Source organism: Misgurnus anguillicaudatus, chromosome 25, assembly GCF_027580225.2.
Source record: "Misgurnus anguillicaudatus chromosome 25, ASM2758022v2, whole genome shotgun sequence".
Lineage (NCBI taxonomy): Eukaryota > Metazoa > Chordata > Actinopteri > Cypriniformes > Cobitidae > Misgurnus > Misgurnus anguillicaudatus.
The window spans coordinates 7,562,570-7,580,145 of record NC_073361.2 but is presented as its reverse complement, the minus strand read 5'-3'; the positions used below and the strand labels follow the sequence as shown (position 1 = coordinate 7,580,145).

At 44.9% G+C, this 17,576-nt stretch overlaps 1 protein-coding gene and 39 non-coding genes across 41 annotated transcripts in view; 1 reads left to right on the top strand and 39 right to left on the bottom strand.

Annotated features, from left to right (window-relative positions):
- The window catches only part of LOC129426409 (phospholipid scramblase 2), a 61,018-nt gene that overhangs the window by 15,620 nt on the left and 27,822 nt on the right, over positions 1-17,576 (top strand). The window lies entirely within an intron of this gene.
- Positions 544-615, bottom strand: trnaa-cgc (transfer RNA alanine (anticodon CGC)). Its single transcript has one exon. It is a non-coding gene; the product is annotated as a tRNA-Ala (tRNA).
- Positions 763-834, bottom strand: trnaa-ugc (transfer RNA alanine (anticodon UGC)). Its single transcript has one exon. It is a non-coding gene; the product is annotated as a tRNA-Ala (tRNA).
- trnaa-cgc (transfer RNA alanine (anticodon CGC)) lies at positions 1,199-1,270 on the bottom strand. Its single transcript has one exon. It is a non-coding gene; the product is annotated as a tRNA-Ala (tRNA).
- On the bottom strand, positions 1,635-1,706 carry trnaa-ugc (transfer RNA alanine (anticodon UGC)). The gene has a single exon. It is a non-coding gene; the product is annotated as a tRNA-Ala (tRNA).
- Positions 2,071-2,142, bottom strand: trnaa-cgc (transfer RNA alanine (anticodon CGC)). Its single transcript has one exon. It is a non-coding gene; the product is annotated as a tRNA-Ala (tRNA).
- On the bottom strand, positions 2,274-2,345 carry trnaa-ugc (transfer RNA alanine (anticodon UGC)). The gene has a single exon. It is a non-coding gene; the product is annotated as a tRNA-Ala (tRNA).
- Positions 2,477-2,548, bottom strand: trnaa-ugc (transfer RNA alanine (anticodon UGC)). Its single transcript has one exon. It is a non-coding gene; the product is annotated as a tRNA-Ala (tRNA).
- Positions 2,681-2,752, bottom strand: trnaa-cgc (transfer RNA alanine (anticodon CGC)). The gene has a single exon. It is a non-coding gene; the product is annotated as a tRNA-Ala (tRNA).
- On the bottom strand, positions 3,272-3,343 carry trnaa-ugc (transfer RNA alanine (anticodon UGC)). Its single transcript has one exon. It is a non-coding gene; the product is annotated as a tRNA-Ala (tRNA).
- On the bottom strand, positions 3,708-3,779 carry trnaa-cgc (transfer RNA alanine (anticodon CGC)). The gene has a single exon. It is a non-coding gene; the product is annotated as a tRNA-Ala (tRNA).
- On the bottom strand, positions 4,797-4,869 carry trnaa-cgc (transfer RNA alanine (anticodon CGC)). The gene has a single exon. It is a non-coding gene; the product is annotated as a tRNA-Ala (tRNA).
- Positions 5,017-5,088, bottom strand: trnaa-ugc (transfer RNA alanine (anticodon UGC)). Its single transcript has one exon. It is a non-coding gene; the product is annotated as a tRNA-Ala (tRNA).
- On the bottom strand, positions 5,453-5,524 carry trnaa-cgc (transfer RNA alanine (anticodon CGC)). The gene has a single exon. It is a non-coding gene; the product is annotated as a tRNA-Ala (tRNA).
- trnaa-ugc (transfer RNA alanine (anticodon UGC)) lies at positions 7,411-7,482 on the bottom strand. Its single transcript has one exon. It is a non-coding gene; the product is annotated as a tRNA-Ala (tRNA).
- Positions 7,841-7,912, bottom strand: trnaa-cgc (transfer RNA alanine (anticodon CGC)). Its single transcript has one exon. It is a non-coding gene; the product is annotated as a tRNA-Ala (tRNA).
- Positions 8,044-8,115, bottom strand: trnaa-agc (transfer RNA alanine (anticodon AGC)). Its single transcript has one exon. It is a non-coding gene; the product is annotated as a tRNA-Ala (tRNA).
- trnaa-ugc (transfer RNA alanine (anticodon UGC)) lies at positions 8,247-8,318 on the bottom strand. Its single transcript has one exon. It is a non-coding gene; the product is annotated as a tRNA-Ala (tRNA).
- On the bottom strand, positions 8,451-8,522 carry trnaa-cgc (transfer RNA alanine (anticodon CGC)). Its single transcript has one exon. It is a non-coding gene; the product is annotated as a tRNA-Ala (tRNA).
- On the bottom strand, positions 8,670-8,741 carry trnaa-ugc (transfer RNA alanine (anticodon UGC)). The gene has a single exon. It is a non-coding gene; the product is annotated as a tRNA-Ala (tRNA).
- On the bottom strand, positions 9,105-9,176 carry trnaa-cgc (transfer RNA alanine (anticodon CGC)). Its single transcript has one exon. It is a non-coding gene; the product is annotated as a tRNA-Ala (tRNA).
- On the bottom strand, positions 9,541-9,612 carry trnaa-ugc (transfer RNA alanine (anticodon UGC)). Its single transcript has one exon. It is a non-coding gene; the product is annotated as a tRNA-Ala (tRNA).
- Positions 10,629-10,701, bottom strand: trnaa-cgc (transfer RNA alanine (anticodon CGC)). The gene has a single exon. It is a non-coding gene; the product is annotated as a tRNA-Ala (tRNA).
- On the bottom strand, positions 10,849-10,920 carry trnaa-ugc (transfer RNA alanine (anticodon UGC)). The gene has a single exon. It is a non-coding gene; the product is annotated as a tRNA-Ala (tRNA).
- Positions 11,285-11,356, bottom strand: trnaa-cgc (transfer RNA alanine (anticodon CGC)). Its single transcript has one exon. It is a non-coding gene; the product is annotated as a tRNA-Ala (tRNA).
- On the bottom strand, positions 11,722-11,793 carry trnaa-ugc (transfer RNA alanine (anticodon UGC)). The gene has a single exon. It is a non-coding gene; the product is annotated as a tRNA-Ala (tRNA).
- On the bottom strand, positions 12,377-12,448 carry trnaa-cgc (transfer RNA alanine (anticodon CGC)). Its single transcript has one exon. It is a non-coding gene; the product is annotated as a tRNA-Ala (tRNA).
- On the bottom strand, positions 12,580-12,651 carry trnaa-cgc (transfer RNA alanine (anticodon CGC)). Its single transcript has one exon. It is a non-coding gene; the product is annotated as a tRNA-Ala (tRNA).
- trnaa-ugc (transfer RNA alanine (anticodon UGC)) lies at positions 12,783-12,854 on the bottom strand. Its single transcript has one exon. It is a non-coding gene; the product is annotated as a tRNA-Ala (tRNA).
- Positions 12,987-13,058, bottom strand: trnaa-cgc (transfer RNA alanine (anticodon CGC)). Its single transcript has one exon. It is a non-coding gene; the product is annotated as a tRNA-Ala (tRNA).
- trnaa-ugc (transfer RNA alanine (anticodon UGC)) lies at positions 13,190-13,261 on the bottom strand. The gene has a single exon. It is a non-coding gene; the product is annotated as a tRNA-Ala (tRNA).
- trnaa-cgc (transfer RNA alanine (anticodon CGC)) lies at positions 13,394-13,465 on the bottom strand. The gene has a single exon. It is a non-coding gene; the product is annotated as a tRNA-Ala (tRNA).
- trnaa-ugc (transfer RNA alanine (anticodon UGC)) lies at positions 13,597-13,668 on the bottom strand. The gene has a single exon. It is a non-coding gene; the product is annotated as a tRNA-Ala (tRNA).
- Positions 14,018-14,089, bottom strand: trnaa-ugc (transfer RNA alanine (anticodon UGC)). The gene has a single exon. It is a non-coding gene; the product is annotated as a tRNA-Ala (tRNA).
- trnaa-ugc (transfer RNA alanine (anticodon UGC)) lies at positions 14,454-14,525 on the bottom strand. The gene has a single exon. It is a non-coding gene; the product is annotated as a tRNA-Ala (tRNA).
- trnaa-cgc (transfer RNA alanine (anticodon CGC)) lies at positions 15,543-15,615 on the bottom strand. Its single transcript has one exon. It is a non-coding gene; the product is annotated as a tRNA-Ala (tRNA).
- Positions 15,763-15,834, bottom strand: trnaa-ugc (transfer RNA alanine (anticodon UGC)). Its single transcript has one exon. It is a non-coding gene; the product is annotated as a tRNA-Ala (tRNA).
- On the bottom strand, positions 16,199-16,270 carry trnaa-ugc (transfer RNA alanine (anticodon UGC)). Its single transcript has one exon. It is a non-coding gene; the product is annotated as a tRNA-Ala (tRNA).
- Positions 17,055-17,126, bottom strand: trnaa-ugc (transfer RNA alanine (anticodon UGC)). Its single transcript has one exon. It is a non-coding gene; the product is annotated as a tRNA-Ala (tRNA).
- trnaa-ugc (transfer RNA alanine (anticodon UGC)) lies at positions 17,274-17,345 on the bottom strand. Its single transcript has one exon. It is a non-coding gene; the product is annotated as a tRNA-Ala (tRNA).

Below are 17,576 nucleotides of genomic sequence, written 5' to 3'. Positions count from 1 at the left end.
TTTTTCGTCTTACTAGAGGCAAGAAGGCGAGAAAAGGAACTACTATACGACTTGCAAAATAAGATGCAACAGTAACACTTACTCAGGTGTTCTTATTCCAGAAAAGCACTTGGAGATGCTGGGGTTGAACCCAGGACCTCATACATGCAAAGCATGCTTTACCACTGAGCTACATCCCCATCTTAATAAGCTCCAATGTGGCTAAGATGTTTAGGGCTTTTCGCCTGACTAGAGGCAAGAAGCAGAGACAAGGAACTTCTATACGACTTGCAAAATAAGATGCAACAGCAACACTTACTCAGGTGTTCTTATTCCAGAAAAGCACTTGGAGATGCTGGGGATTGAACCCAGGACCTCATACAAGCAAAGCATGCTTTACCACTGAGCTACTTCCACAGCTTAATAAGCTCCAATGTGGCTAAGATGTTTAGGGCTTTTCGTCTGACTAGAGGCAAGAAGCTGAGACAAGGAACTACTATACGACTTGCAAAATAAGATGCAACAGCAACACTTACTCAGGTGTTCTTATTCCAGAAAAGCATTTGGAGATGCTGGGGATTGAACCCAGGACCTCATACATGCGAAGCATGCGCTCTACCACTGAGCTACATCCCCAGCTTGGTACGCTCCAAAGTGGCTAAGATGTTTAGGGTTTTTCGTCTTACTAGAGGCAAGAAGGCGAGACAAGGAACTACTATACGACTTGCAAAATAAGATGCAACAGCAACACTTACTCAGGTGTTCTTATTCCAGAAAAGCATTTGGAGATGCTGGGGATTGAACCCAGGACCTCATACATGCAAAGCATGCGCTCTACCACTGAGCTACATCCCCAGCTTAATGACACCCAAAGTGGCTAAGATGTTTAGTGCTTTTTGTCTGACTAGAGGCAAGAAGCGGAGACAAGGAACATCTATACGACTTGCAAAATAAGATGCAACAGCAACACTTACTCAGGTGTTCTTATTCAAGAAACGCACTTGGAGATGCTGGGGATTGAACCCAGGACCTCATACATGCAAAGCATGCTTTACCACTGAGCTACATCCCCAGCTTAATGAACTCCAATGTGGCTAAGATGTTTAGGGCTTTTCGTCTGACTAGAGGCAAGAAGCGGAGACAAGGAACTTCTATACGACTTGCAAAATAAGATGCAACAGCAACACTTACTCAGGTGTTCTTATTCCAGAAAAGCACTTGGAGATGCTGGGGATTGAACCCAGGACCTCATACATGCGAAGCATGCGCTCTTCCACTGAGCTACATCCCCAGCTTGGTACGCTCCAAAGTGTCTAAGATGTTTAGGGTTTTTCGTCTTACTAGAGGCAAGAAGCGGAGACAAGCAACTTCTATACGACTTGCAAAATAAGATACAACAGCAACACTTACTCAGGTGTTCTTATTCCAGAAAAGCACTTGGAGATGCTGGGGATTGAACCCAGGACCTCATACATGCAAAGCATGCTTTATCACTGAGCTACATCCCCATCTTAATAAGCTCCAATGTGGCTAAGATGTTTAGGGCTTTTCGTCTGACTAGAGGCAAGAAGCGGAGACAAGGAACTTCTATACGACTTGCAAAATAAGATGAAACAGCAACACTTACTCAGGTGTTCTTATTCCAGAAAAGCACTTGGAGATGCTGGGGATTGAACCCAGGACCTCATACATGCAAAGCATGCGCTCTATCACTGAGCTACATCCCCAGCTTGTTGAGCTCCAAAGTGGCTAATATTTTTAGTGTTTTTCGTCTTAATAGAGTCAAGAAGGCGATCCAAGTAACTACTATACGACTTTCATAATAATATTCAACAGAAACACTTACTCAGGTGTGCTTATTCCTGAAAAGCACTTGGAGATGCTGGGGATTGAACCCAGGACCTCATACATGCAAAGCATGCTTTACCACTGAGCTACATCCCCAGCTTAATGAACTCCAATGTGGCTAAGATGTTTAGGGCTTTTCGTCTGACTAGAGGCAAGAAGCGGAGACAAGGAACTTCTATACGACTTGCAAAATAAGATGCAACAGCAACACTTACTCAGGTGTTCTTATTCCAGAAAAGCACTTGGAGATGCTGGGGATTGAACCCAGGACCTCATACATGCGAAGCATGCGCTCTACCACTGAGCTACATCCCCAGCTTGGTACGCTCCAAAGTGTCTAAGATGTTTAGGGTTTTTTGTCTTACTAGAGGCAAGAAGGCAAGACAAGGAACTACTATACGACTTGTAAAGCACTTACTCAGGTGTTCTTAAACCGGATAAGTACTTGGAGATGCTGGGGATTGAACCCAGGACCTCATACATGCGAAGCATGCGCTCTACCACTGAGCTACATCCCCAGCTTGGTACGCTCCAAAGTGTCTAAGATGTTTAGGGTTTTTTGTCTTACTAGAGGCAAGAAGGCAAGACAAGGAACTACTATACGACTTGTAAGGCACTTACTCAGGTGTTCTTAAACCGGATAAGTACTTGGAGATGCTGGGGATTGAACCCAGGACCTCATACATGCAAAGCATGCGCTCTACCACTGAGCTACATCCCCATCTTAATAAGCTACAATGTGGCCAAGATGTTTAGGGCTTTTCGTCTGACTAGAGGCAAGAAGCTGAGACAAGGAACGGCTATATGACTTGTAAAGCACTTACTCAGGGGTTTCTTAAACCAGATATGTACATGGAGATGCTGGGGATTGAACCCAGGACCTCATACATGCGAAGCATGCGCTCTACCACTGAGCTACATCCCCAGCTTGTTGAGCTCCAAAGTGGCTAAGATGTTTAAGGTTTTTCGTTTTACTAGAGGCAAGAAGCGGAGACAAGGAACTACTATACGACTTGTAAGGCACTTACTCAGGTGTTCTTAAACCCAGGACCTCATACATGCAAAGCATGCGCTCTACCACTGAGCTACATCCCCATCTTAATAAGCTACAATGTGGCCAAGATGTTTAGGGCTTTTCGTCTGACTAGAGGCAAGAAGCTGAGACAAGGAACGGCTATATGACTTGTAAAGCACTTACTCAGGGGTTTCTTAAACCAGATATGTACATGGAGATGCTGGGGATTGAACCCAGGACCTCATACATGCAAAGCATGCTTTACCACTGAGCTACATCCCCAGCTTGTTGAGCTCCAAAGTGGCTAAGATGTTTAGGGTTTTTCGTCTTACTAGAGGCATGAAGGCGAGACAAGGAACTACTATACGACTTGCAAAATAAGATGCAACAGCAACACTTACTCAGGGGTTCTTATTCCAGAAAAGCATTTGGAGATGCTGGGGATTGAACCCAGGACCTCATACATGCAAAGCATGCGCTGTACCACTGAGCTACATCCCCAGCTTAATGACACCCAAAATGGCTAAGATGTTTAGTGCTTTTCGTCTAACTAGAGGCAAGAAGCGGAGACAAGGAACATCTATACGACTTGCAAAATAAGATGCAACAGCAACACTTACTCAGGTGTTCTTATTCAAGAAACGCACTTGGAGATGCTGGGGATTGAACCCAGGACCTCATACATGCAAAGCATGCTTTACCACTGAGCTACATCCCCAGCTTAATGAACTCCAATGTGGCTAAGATGTTTAGGGCTTTTCGTGTGACTAGAGGCAATAAGCGGAGACACGGAACTTCTATACGACTTGCAAAATAAGATGCAACAACAACACTTACTCAGGTGTTCTTATTCCAGAAAAGCACTTGGAGATGCTGGGGATTGAACCCAGGACCTCATACATGCGAAGCATGCGCTCTACCACTGAGCTACATCCCCAGCTTGGTACGCTCCAAAGTGTCTAAGATGTTTAGGGTTTTTTGTCTTACTAGAGGCAAGAAGCGGAGACAAGCAACTTCTATACGACTTGCAAAATAAGATACAACAGCAACACTTACTCAGGTGTTCTTATTCCAGAAAAGCACTTGGAGATGCTGGGGATTGAACGCAGGACCTCATACATGCAAAGCATGCGCTCTACCACTGAGCTACATCCCCAGCTTGGCACGCTCCAAAGTGTCTAAGATGTTTAGGGCTTTTCGTCTTACTAGAGGCAAGAAGGCGAGACAAGGACCTACTATACGACTTGCAAAATAAGATGCAACAGCAACACTTACTCAGGTGTTCTTATTCCAGAAAAGCACTTGGAAATGCTGGGGATTGAACCCAGGACCTCATACATGCAAAGCATGCCGCTACCACTGAGCTACATCCCCAGCTTAATAAGCTCCAAAGTGGCTAAGATTTTTAGGGTTTTTCGTCTTACTAGAGGCAAGAAGGCAAGAAAAGGAACTACTATACGACTTGCAAAATAAGATGCAACAGTAACACTTACTCAGGTGTTCTTATTCCAGAAAAGCACTTGGAGATGCTGGGGTTGAACCCAGGACCTCATACATGCAAAGCATGCTTTACCACTGAGCTACATCCCCATCTTAATAAGCTCCAATGTGGCTAAGATGTTTAGGGCTTTTCGCCTGACTAGAGGCAAGAAGCAGAGACAAGGAACTTCTATACGACTTGCAAAATAAGATGCAACAGCAACACTTACTCAGGTGTTCTTATTCCAGAAAAGCACTTGGAGATGCTGGGGATTGAACCCAGGACCTCATACAAGCAAAGCATGCTTTACCACTGAGCTACTTCCCCAGCTTAATGAGCTCCAATGTGGCTAAGATGTTTAGGGCTTTTCGTCTGACTAGAGGCAAGAAGCTGAGACAAGGAACTACTATACGACTTGCAAAATAAGATGCAACAGCAACACTTACTCAGGTGTTCTTATTCCAGAAAAGCATTTGGAGATGCTGGGTTATTGAACCCAGGACCTCATACATGCGAAGCATGCGCTCTACCACTGAGCTACATCCCCAGCTTGTTGAGCTCCAAAGTGGCTAAGATGTTTAGGGTTTTTCGTCTTACTAGAGGCAAGAAGGCGAGACAAGGAACTACTATACGACTTGCAAAATAAGATGCAACAGCAACACTTACTCAGGTGTTCTTATTCCAGAAAAGCATTTGGAGATGCTGGGGATTGAACCCAGGACCTCATACATGCAAAGCATGCGCTCTACCACTGAGCTACATCCCCAGCTTAATGACACCCAAAGTGGCTAGGATGTTTAGTGCTTTTTGTCTGACTAGAGGCAAGAAGCGGAGACAAGGAACATCTATACGACTTGCAAAATAAGATGCAACAGCAACACTTACTCAGGTGTTCTTATTCAAGAAACGCACTTGGAGATGCTGGGGATTGAACCCAGGACCTCATACATGCAAAGCATGCTTTACCACTGAGCTACATCCCCAGCTTAATGAACTCCAATGTGGCTAAGATGTTTAGGGCTTTTCGTCTGACTAGAGGCAAGAAGCGGAGACAAGGAACTTCTATACGACTTGCAAAATAAGATGCAACAGCAACACTTACTCAGGTGTTCTTATTCCAGAAAAGCACTTGGAGATGCTGGGGATTGAACCCAGGACCTCATACATGCGAAGCATGCGCTCTTCCACTGAGCTTCATCCCCAGCTTGGTACGCTCCAAAGTGTCTAAGATGTTTAGGGTTTTTTGTCTTACTAGAGGCAAGAAGCGGAGACAAGCAACTTCTATACGACTTGCAAAATAAGATACAACAGCAACACTTACTCAGGTGTTCTTATTCCAGAAAAGCACTTGGAGATGCTGGGGATTGAACCCAGGACCTCATACATGCAAAGCATGCTTTACCACTAAGCTACATCCCCATCTTAATAAGCTCCAATGTGGCTAAGATGTTTAGGGCTTTTCGTCTGACTAGAGGCAAGAAGCGGAGACAAGGAACTTCTATACGACTTGCAAAATAAGATGCAACAGTAACACTTACTCAGGTGTTCTTATTCCAGAAAAGAACTTGGAGATGCTGGGGTTGAACCCAGGACCTCATACATGCAAAGCATGCTTTACCACTGAGCTACATCCCCATCTTAATAAGCTCCAATGTGGCTAAGATGTTTAGGGCTTTTCGCCTGACTAGAGGCAAGAAGCGGAGACAAGGAACTTCTATACGACTTGCAAAATAAGATGCAACAGCAACACTTACTCAGGTGTTCTTATTCCAGAAAAGCACTTGGAGATGCTGGGGATTGAACCCAGGTCCTCATACATGCAAAGCATGCTTTACCACTGAGCTACATCCCCATCTTAATAAGCTCCAATGTGGCTAAGATGTTTAGGGCTTTTCGTCTGACTAGAGGCAAGAAGCGGAGACAAGGAACTTCTATACGACTTGCAAAATAAGATGAAACAGCAACACTTACTCAGGTGTTCTTATTCCAGAAAAGCACTTGGAGATGCTGGGGATTGAACCCAGGACCTCATACATGCAAAGCATGCTTTACCACTGAGCTACATCCCCATCTTAATAAGCTACAAAGTGTCTAAGATGTTTAGGGCTTTTCGTCTTACTAGAGGCAAGAAGGCGAGACAAGGACCTACTATACGACTTGCAAAATAAGATGCAACAGCAACACTTACTCAGGTGTTCTTATTCCAGAAAAGCACTTGGAGATGCTGGGGATTGAACCCAGGACCTCATACATGCAAAGCATGCGTCTACCACTGAGCTACATCCCCAGCTTGGCACACTCCAAAGTGTCTAAGATGTTTAGGGCTTTTCGTCTTACTAGAGGCAAGAAGCGGAAACAAGGAACTTCTATACGACTTGCAAAATAAGATGCAACAGCAACACTTACTCAGGTGTTCTTATTCCAGAAAAGCACTTGGAGATGCTGGGGATTGAACCCAGGACCTCATACATGCAAAGCATGCTTTACCACTGAGCTACATCCCCATCTTAATAAGCTCCAATGTGGCTAAGATGTTTAGGGTTTTTTGTCTTACTAGAGGCAAGAAGGCAAGACAAGGAACTACTATACGACTTGCAAAATAAGATGCAACAGCAACACTTACTCAGGTGTTCTTATTCCAGAAAAGCACTTGGAGATGCTGGGGATTGAACGCAGGACCTCATACATGCAAAGCATGCGCTCTACCACTGAGCTACATCCCCAGCTTGGCACGCTCCAAAGTGTCTAAGATGTTTAGGGCTTTTCGTCTTACTAGAGGCAAGAAGGCGAGACAAGGACCTACTATACGACTTGCAAAATAAGATGCAACAGCAACACTTACTCAGGTGTTCTTATTCCAGAAAAGCACTTGGAGATGCTGGGGATTGAACCCAGGACCTCATACATGCAAAGCATGCCGCTACCACTGAGCTACATCCCCAGCTTGATAAGCTCCAAAGTGGCTAAGATTTTTAGGGTTTTTCGTCTTACTAGAGGCAAGAAGGCGAGAAAAGGAACTACTATACGACTTGCAAAATAAGATGCAACAGCAACACTTACTCAGGTGTTCTTATTCCAGAAAAGCATTTGGAGATGCTGGGGATTGAACCCAGGACCTCATACATGCAAAGCATGCGCTCTACCACTGAGCTACATCCCCAGCTTAATGACACCCAAAGTGGCTAAGATGTTTAGTGCTTTTCGTCTGACTAGAGGCAAGAAGCGGAGACAAGGAACATCTATACGACTTGCAAAATAAGATGCAACACTTACTCAGGTGTTCTTATTCAAGAAACGCACTTGGAGATGCTGGGGATTGAACCCAGGACCTCATACATGCAAAGCATGCTTTACCACTGAGCTACATCCCCAGCTTAATGAACTCCAATGTGGCTAAGATGTTTAGGGCTTTTCGTCTGACTAGAGGCAAGAAGCGGAGACAAGGAACTTCTATACGACTTGCAAAATAAGATGCAACAGCAACACTTACTCAGGTGTTCTTATTCCAGAAAAGCACTTGGAGATGCTGGGGATTGAACGCAGGACCTCATACATGCGAAGCATGCGCTCTACCACTGAGCTACATCCCCAGCTTGGTACGCTCCAAAGTGTCTAAGATGTTTAGGGTTTTTTGTCTTTCTAGAGGCAAGAAGGCAAGACAAAGAACTACTATACGACTTGTAAAGCACTTACTCAGGTGTTCTTAAACCGGATAAGTACTTGGAGATGCTGGGGATTGAACCCAGGACCTCATACATGCTAAGCATGCGCTCTACCACTGAGCTACATCCCCAGCTTGATAAGCTCCAAAGTGGCTAAGATGTTTAAGGTTTTTCGTTTTACTAGAGGCAAGAAGCGGAGACAAGGAACTACTATACAACTTGTAAGGCACTTACTCAGGTGTTTTTAAACCGGATAAGTACTTGGAGATGCTGGGGATTGAACCCAGGACCTCATACATGCAAAGCATGCGCTCTACCACTGAGCTACATCCCCATCTTAATAAGCTACAATGTGGCCAAGATGTTTAGGGCTTTTCGTCTGACTAGAGGCAAGAAGCTGAGACAAGGAACGGCTATATGACTTGTAAAGCACTTACTCAGGGGTTTCTTAAACCAGATATGTACATGGAGATGCTGGGGATTGAACCCAGGACCTCATACATGCGAAGCATGCGCTCTACCACTGAGCTACATCCCCAGCTTGTTGAGCTCCAAAGTGGCTAAGATGTTTAGGGTTTTTCGTCTTACTAGAGGCATGAAGGCGAGACAAGGAACTACTATACGACTTGCAAAATAAGATGCAACAGCAACACTTACTCAGGTGTTCTTATTCCAGAAAAGCATTTGGAGATGCTGGGGATTGAACCCAGGACCTCATACATGCAAAGCATGCGCTGTACCACTGAGCTACATCCCCAGCTTAATGACACCCAAAGTGGCTAAGATGTTTAGTGCTTTTCGTCTGACTAGAGGCAAGAAGCGGAGACAAGGAACATCTATACGACTTGCAAAATAAGATGCAACAGCAACACTTACTCAGGTGTTCTTATTCAAGAAACGCACTTGGAGATGCTGGGGATTGAACCCAGGACCTCATACATGCAAAGCATGCTTTACCACTGAGCTACATCCCCAGCTTAATGAACTCCAATGTGGCTAAGATGTTTAGGGCTTTTCGTGTGACTAGAGGCAAGAAGCGGAGACACGGAACTTCTATACGACTTGCAAAATAAGATGCAACAGCAACACTTACTCAGGTGTTCTTATTCCAGAAAACACTTGGAGATGCTGGGGATTGAACCCAGGACCTCATACATGCGAAGCATGCGCTCTACCACTGAGCTACATCCCCAGCTTGGTACGCTCCAAAGTGTCTAAGATGTTTAGGGTTTTTTGTCTTACTAGAGGCAAGAAGCGGAGACAAGCAACTTCTATACGACTTGCAAAATAAGATACAACAGCAACACTTACTCAGGTGTTCTTATTCCAGAAAAGCACTTGGAGATGCTGGGGATTGAACCCAGAACCTCATACATGCTAAGCATGCTTTACCACTGAGCTACATCCCCATCTTAATAAGCTCCAATGTGGCTAAGATGTTTAGGGCTTTTCGTCTGACTAGAGGCAAGAAGCGGAGACAAGGAACTTCTATACGACTTGCAAAATAAGATGAAACAGCAACACTTACTCAGGTGTTCTTATTCCAGAAAAGCACTTGGAGATGCTGGGGATTGAACCCAGGACCTCATACATGCAAAGCATGCGCTCTACCACTGAGCTACATCCCCAGCTTGATAAGCTCCAAAGTGGCTAAGATGTTTAGGGTTTTTCGTCTTACTAGAGGCAAGAAGGCGAGACAAGGAACTACTATACGACTTGCAAAATAAGATGCAACAGCAACACTTACTCAGGTGTTCTTATTCCAGAAAGCACTTGGAGATGCCGGGGATTGAACGCAGGACCTCATTCATGCAAAGCATGCGCTCTACCACTGAGCTACATCCCCAGCTTGGCACGCTCCAAAGTGTCTAAGATGTTTAGGGCTTTTCGTCTTACTAGAGGCAAGAAGGCGAGACAAGGACCTACTATACGACTTGCAAAATAAGATGCAACAGCAACACTTACTCAGGTGTTCTTATTCCAGAAAAGCACTTGGAGATGCTGGGGATTGAACCCAGGACCTCATACATGCAAAGCATGCCGCTACCACTGAGCTACATCCCCAGCTTGATAAGCTCCAAAGTGGCTAAGATTTTTAGGGTTTTTCGTCTTACTAGAGGCAAGAAGGCGAGAAAAGGAACTACTATACGACTTGCAAAATAAGATGCAACAGTAACACTTACTCAGGTGTTCTTATTCCAGAAAAGCACTTGGAGATGCTGGGGTTGAACCCAGGACCTCATACATGCAAAGCATGCTTTACCACTGAGCTACATCCCCATCTTAATAAGCTCCAATGTGGCTAAGAGGTTTATGGCTTTTCGCCTGACTAGAGGCAAGAAGCAGAGACAAGGAACTTCTATACGACTTGCAAAATAAGATGCAACAGCAACACTTACTCAGGTGTTCTTATTCCAGAAAAGCACTTGGAGATGCTGGGGATTGAACCCAGGACCTCATACAAGCAAAGCATGCTTTACCACTGAGCTACTTCCACAGCTTAATAAGCTCCAATGTGGCTAAGATGTTTAGGGCTTTTCGTCTGACTAGAGGCAAGAAGCTGAGACAAGGAACTACTATACGACTTGCAAAATAAGATGCAACAGCAACACTTACTCAGGTGTTCTTATTCCAGAAAAGCATTTGGAGATGCTGGGTTATTGAACCCAGGACCTCATACATGCGAAGCATGCGCTCTACCACTGAGCTACATCCCCAGCTTGTTGAGCTCCAAAGTGGCTAAGATGTTTAGGGTTTTTCGTCTTACTAGAGGCAAGAAGGCGAGACAAGGAACTACTATACGACTTGCAAAATAAGATGCAACAGCAACACTTACTCAGGTGTTCTTATTCCAGAAAAGCATTTGGAGATGCTGGGGATTGAACCCAGGACCTCATACATGCAAAGCATGCGCTCTACCACTGAGCTACATCCCCAGCTTAATGACACCCAAAGTGGCTAAGATGTTTAGTGCTTTTTGTCTGACTAGAGGCAAGAAGCGGAGACAAGGAACATCTATACGACTTGCAAAATAAGATGCAACAGCAACACTTACTCAGGTGTTCTTATTCAAGAAACGCACTTGGAGATGCTGGGGATTGAACCCAGGACCTCATACATGCAAAGCATGCTTTACCACTGAGCTACATCCCCAGCTTAATGAACTCCAATGTGGCTAAGATGTTTAGGGCTTTTCGTCTGACTAGAGGCAAGAAGCGGAGACAAGGAACTTCTATACGACTTGCAAAATAAGATGCAACAGCAACACTTACTCAGGTGTTCTTATTCCAGAAAAGCACTTGGAGATGCTGGGGATTGAACCCAGGACCTCATACATGCGAAGCATGCGCTCTTCCACTGAGCTACATCCCCAGCTTGGTACGCTCCAAAGTGTCTAAGATGTTTAGGGTTTTTTTGTCTTACTAGAGGCAAGAAGCGGAGACAAGCAACTTCTATACGACTTGCAAAATAAGATACAACAGCAACACTTACTCAGGTGTTCTTATTCCAGAAAAGCACTTGGAGATGCTGGGGATTGAACCCAGGACCTCATACATGCAAAGCATGCTTTATCACTGAGCTACATCCCCATCTTAATAAGCTCCAATGTGGCTAAGATGTTTAGGGCTTTTCGTCTGACTAGAGGCAAGAAGCGGAGACAAGGAACTTCTATACGACTTGCAAAATAAGATGAAACAGCAACACTTACTCAGGTGTTCTTATTCCAGAAAAGCACTTGGAGATGCTGGGGATTGAACCCAGGACCTCATACATGCAAAGCATGCGCTCTATCACTGAGCTACATCCCCAGCTTGTTGAGCTCCAAAGTGGCTAAGATGTTTAGGGTTTTTCGTCTTACTAGAGGCAAGAAGGCGAGACAAGGAACTACTATACGACTTGCAAAATAAGATGCAACAGCAACACTTACTCAGGTGTTCTTATTCCAGAAAAGCATTTGGAGATGCTGGGGATTGAACCCAGGACCTCATACATGCAAAGCATGCGCTCTACCACTTAGCTACATCCCCAGCTTAATGACACCCAAAGTGGCTAAGATGTTTAGTGCTTCTCGTCTGACTAGAGGCAAGAAGCGGAGACAAGGAACATCTATACGACTTGCAAAATAAGATGCAACAGCAACACTTACTCAGGTGTTCTTATTCAAGAAACGCACTTGGAGATGCTGGGGATTGAACCCAGGACCTCATACATGCAAAGCATGCTTTACCACTGAGCTACATCCCCAGCTTAATGAACTCCAATGTGGCTAAGATGTTTAGGGCTTTTCGTCAGACTAGAGGCAAGAAGCGGAGACAAGGAACTTCTATACGACTTGCAAAATAAGATGCAACAGCAACACTTACTCAGGTGTTCTTATTTCAGAAAAGCACTTGGAGATGCTGGGGATTGAACCCAGGACCTCATACATGCGAAGCATGCGCTCTACCACTGAGCTACATCCCCAGCTTGGTACGCTCCAAAGTGTCTAAGATGTTTAAGGTTTTTTTTCTTACTAGAGGCAAGAAGGCAAGACAAGGAACTACTATACGACTTGTAAAGCACTTACTCAGGTGTTCTTAAACCGGATAAGTACTTGGAGATGCTGGGGATTGAACCCAGGACCTCATACATGCGAAGCATGCGCTCTACCACTGAGCTACATCCCCAGCTTGGTACGCTCCAAAGTGTCTAAGATGTTTAGGGTTTTTTGTCTTACTAGAGGCAAGAAGGCAAGACAAGGAACTACTATACGACTTGTAAGGCACTTACTCAGGTGTTCTTAAACCGGATAAGTACTTGGAGATGCTGGGGATTGAACCCAGGACCTCATACATGCAAAGCATGCGCTCTACCACTGAGCTACATCCCCATCTTAATAAGCTACAATGTGGCCAAGATGTTTAGGGCTTTTCGTCTGACTAGAGGCAAGAAGCTGAGACAAGGAACGGCTATATGACTTGTAAAGCACTTACTCAGGGGTTTCTTAAACCAGATATGTACATGGAGATGCTGGGGATTGAACCCAGGACCTCATACATGCGAAGCATGCGCTCTACCACTGAGCTACATCCCCAGCTTGTTGAGCTCCAAAGTGGCTAAGATGTTTAAGGTTTTTCGTTTTACTAGAGGCAAGAAGCGGAGACAAGGAACTACTATACGACTTGTAAGGCACTTACTCAGGTGTTCTTAAACCGGATAAGTACTTGGAGATGCTGGGGATTGAACCCAGGACCTCATACATGCAAAGCATGCGCTCTACCACTGAGCTACATCCCCATCTTAATAAGCTACAATGTGGCCAAGATGTTTAGGGCTTTTCGTCTGACTAGAGGCAAGAAGCTGAGACAAGGAACGGCTATATGACTTGTAAAGCACTTACTCAGGGGTTTCTTAAACCAGATATGTACATGGAGATGCTGGGGATTGAACCCAGGACCTCATACATGCGAAGCATGCGCTCTACCACTGAGCTACATCCCCAGCTTGTTGAGCTCCAAAGTGGCTAAGATGTTTAAGGTTTTTCGTTTTACTAGAGGCAAGAAGCGGAGACAAGGAACTACTATACGACTTGTAAGGCACTTACTCAGGTGTTCTTAAACCGGATAAGTACTTGGAGATGCTGGGGATTGAACCCAGGACCTCATACATGCAAAGCATGCGCTCTACCACTGAGCTACATCCCCATCTTAATAAGCTACAATGTGGCCAAGATGTTTAGGGCTTTTCGTCTGACTAGAGGCAAGAAGCTGAGACAAGGAACGGCTATATGACTTGTAAAGCACTTACTCAGGGGTTTCTTAAACCAGATATGTACATGGAGATGCTGGGGATTGAACCCAGGACCTCATACATGCAAAGCATGCTTTACCACTGAGCTACATCCCCAGCTTGTTGAGCTCCAAAGTGGCTAAGATGTTTAGGGTTTTTCGTCTTACTAGAGGCATGAAGGCGAGACAAGGAACTACTATACGACTTGCAAAATAAGATGCAACAGCAACACTTACTCAGGGGTTCTTATTCCAGAAAAGCATTTGGAGATGCTGGGAATTGAACCCAGGACCTCATACATGCAAAGCATGCGCTGTACCACTGAGCTACATCCCCAGCTTAATGACACCCAAAATGGCTAAGATGTTTAGTGCTTTTCGTCTAACTAGAGGCAAGAAGCGGAGACAAGGAACATCTATACGACTTGCAAAATAAGATGCAACAGCAACACTTACTCAGGTGTTCTTATTCAAGAAACGCACTTGGAGATGCTGGGGATTGAACCCAGGACCTCATACATGCAAAGCATGCTTTACCACTGAGCTACATCCCCAGCTTAATGAACTCCAATGTGGCTAAGATGTTTAGGGCTTTTCGTGTGACTAGAGGCAATAAGCGGAGACACGGAACTTCTATACGACTTGCAAAATAAGATGCAACAACAACACTTACTCAGGTGTTCTTATTCCAGAAAAGCACTTGGAGATGCTGGGGATTGAACCCAGGACCTCATACATGCGAAGCATGCGCTCTACCACTGAGCTACATCCCCAGCTTGGTACGCTCCAAAGTGTCTAAGATGTTTAGGGTTTTTTGTCTTACTAGAGGCAAGAAGCGGAGACAAGCAACTTCTATACGACTTGCAAAATAAGATACAACAGCAACACTTACTCAGGTGTTCTTATTCCAGAAAAGCACTTGGAGATGCTGGGGATTGAACGCAGGACCTCATACATGCAAAGCATGCGCTCTACCACTGAGCTACATCCCCAGCTTGGCACGCTCCAAAGTGTCTAAGATGTTTAGGGCTTTTCGTCTTACTAGAGGCAAGAAGGCGAGACAAGGACCTACTATACGACTTGCAAAATAAGATGCAACAGCAACACTTACTCAGGTGTTCTTATTCCAGAAAAGCACTTGGAAATGCTGGGGATTGAACCCAGGACCTCATACATGCAAAGCATGCCGCTACCACTGAGCTACATCCCCAGCTTAATAAGCTCCAAAGTGGCTAAGATTTTTAGGGTTTTTCGTCTTACTAGAGGCAAGAAGGCAAGAAAAGGAACTACTATACGACTTGCAAAATAAGATGCAACAGTAACACTTACTCAGGTGTTCTTATTCCAGAAAAGCACTTGGAGATGCTGGGGTTGAACCCAGGACCTCATACATGCAAAGCATGCTTTACCACTGAGCTACATCCCCATCTTAATAAGCTCCAATGTGGCTAAGATGTTTAGGGCTTTTCGCCTGACTAGAGGCAAGAAGCAGAGACAAGGAACTTCTATACGACTTGCAAAATAAGATGCAACAGCAACACTTACTCAGGTGTTCTTATTCCAGAAAAGCACTTGGAGATGCTGGGGATTGAACCCAGGACCTCAAACAACAAAAGCATGCTTTACCACTGAGCTACGTCCCCAGCATAATGAGCTCCAATGTGGCTAAGATGTTCAGGGCTTTTCGTCTGACTAGAGGCAAGAAGCTGAGACACGGAACTACGATACGACTTGCAAAATAAGATGCAACAGCAACACTTACTCAGGTGTTCTTATTCCAGAAAAGCATTTGGAGATGCTGGGTTATTGAACCCAGGACCTCATACATGCGAAGCATGCGCTCTACCACTGAGCTACATCCCCAGCTTGTTGAGCTCCAAAGTGGCTAAGAGGTTCAGGGTTTTTCGTCTTACTAGAGGCAAGAAGGCTAGACAAGGAACTACTATACGACTTGCAAAATAAGATGCAACAGCAACACTTACTCAGGTGTTCTTATTCCAGAAAAGTTTTTGGAGATGCTGGGGATTGAACCCAGGACCTCATACATGCAAAGCATGCGCTCTACCACTGAGCTACATCCCCAGCTTAATGACACCCAAAGTGGCTAGGATGTTTAGTGCTTTTTGTCTGACTAGAGGCAAGAAGCGGAGACAAGGAACATCTATACGACTTGCAAAATAAGATGCAACAGCAACACTTACTCAGGTGTTCTTATTCAAGAAACGCACTTGGAGATGCTGGGGATTGAACCCAGGACCTCATACATGCAAAGCATGCTTTACCACTGAGCTACATCCCCAGCTTAATGAACTCCAATGTGGCTAAGATGTTTAGGGCTTTTCGTCTGACTAGAGGCAAGAAGCGGAGACAAGGAACTTCTATACGACTTGCAAAATAAGATGCAACAGCAACACTTACTCAGGTGTTCTTATTCCAGAAAAGCACTTGGAGATGCTGGGGATTGAACCCAGGACCTCATACATGCGAAGCATGCGCTCTTCCACTGAGCTTCATCCCCAGCTTGGTACGCTCCAAAGTGTCTAAGATGTTTAGGGTTTTTTGTCTTACTAGAGGCAAGAAGCGGAGACAAGCAACTTCTATACGACTTGCAAAATAAGATACAACAGCAACACTTACTCAGGTGTTCTTATTCCAGAAAAGCACTTGGAGATGCTGGGGATTGAACCCAGGACCTCATACATGCAAAGCATGCTTTACCACTAAGCTACATCCCCATCTTAATAAGCTCCAATGTGGCTAAGATGTTTAGGGCTTTTCGTCTGACTAGAGGCAAGAAGCGGAGACAAGGAACTTCTATACGACTTGCAAAATAAGATGAAACAGCAACACTTACTCAGGTGTTCTTATTCCAGAAAAGCACTTGGAGATGCTGGGGATTGAACCCAGGACCTCATACATGCAAAGCATGCTTTACCACTAAGCTACATCCCCATCTTAATAAGCTCCAATGTGGCTAAGATGTTTAGGGCTTTTCGTCTGACTAGAGGCAAGAAGCGGAGACAAGGAACTTCTATACGACTTGCAAAATAAGATGCAACAGCAACACTTACTCAGGTGTTCTTATTCCAGAAAAGCACTTGGAGATGCTGGGGATTGAACCCAGGACCTCATACATGCAAAGCATGCGCTATACCAGTGAGCTACATCCCCAGCTTGATAAGCTCCAAAGTGGCTAAGATGTTTAGGGTTTTTTGTCCTACTAGAGGCAAGAAGGCAAGACAAGGACCTACTATACGACTTGTAAAGCACTTACTCAGGTGTTCTTAAACCGGATAAGTACTTGGAGATGCTGGGGATTGAACCCAGGACCTCATACATGCAAAGCATGCGCTCTACCACTGAGCTACATCCCCAGCCTGATAAGCTCCAAAGTGGCTAAGATGTTTAGGGTTTTTCGTCTTACTAGAGGCAAGAAGGCGAGACAAGGACCTACTATACGACTTGCAAAATAAGATGCAACAGCAACACTTACTCAGGTGTTCTTATTCCAGAAAAGCACTTGGAGATGCTGGGGATTGAACCCAGGACCTCATACATGCAAAGCATGCGCTCTACCACTGAGCTACATCCCCACCTTGGCACACTCCAAAGTGTCTAAGATGTTTAGGGCTTTTCGTCTTACTAGAGGCAAGAAGGCGAGACAAGGACCTACTATACGACTTGCAAAATAAGATGCAACAGCAACACTTACTCAGGTGTTCTTATTCCAGAAAAGCACTTGGAGATGCTGGGGATTGAACCCAGGACCTCATACAAGCAAAGCATGCTTTTCCACTGAGCTACTTCCCCAGCTTAATGAGCTC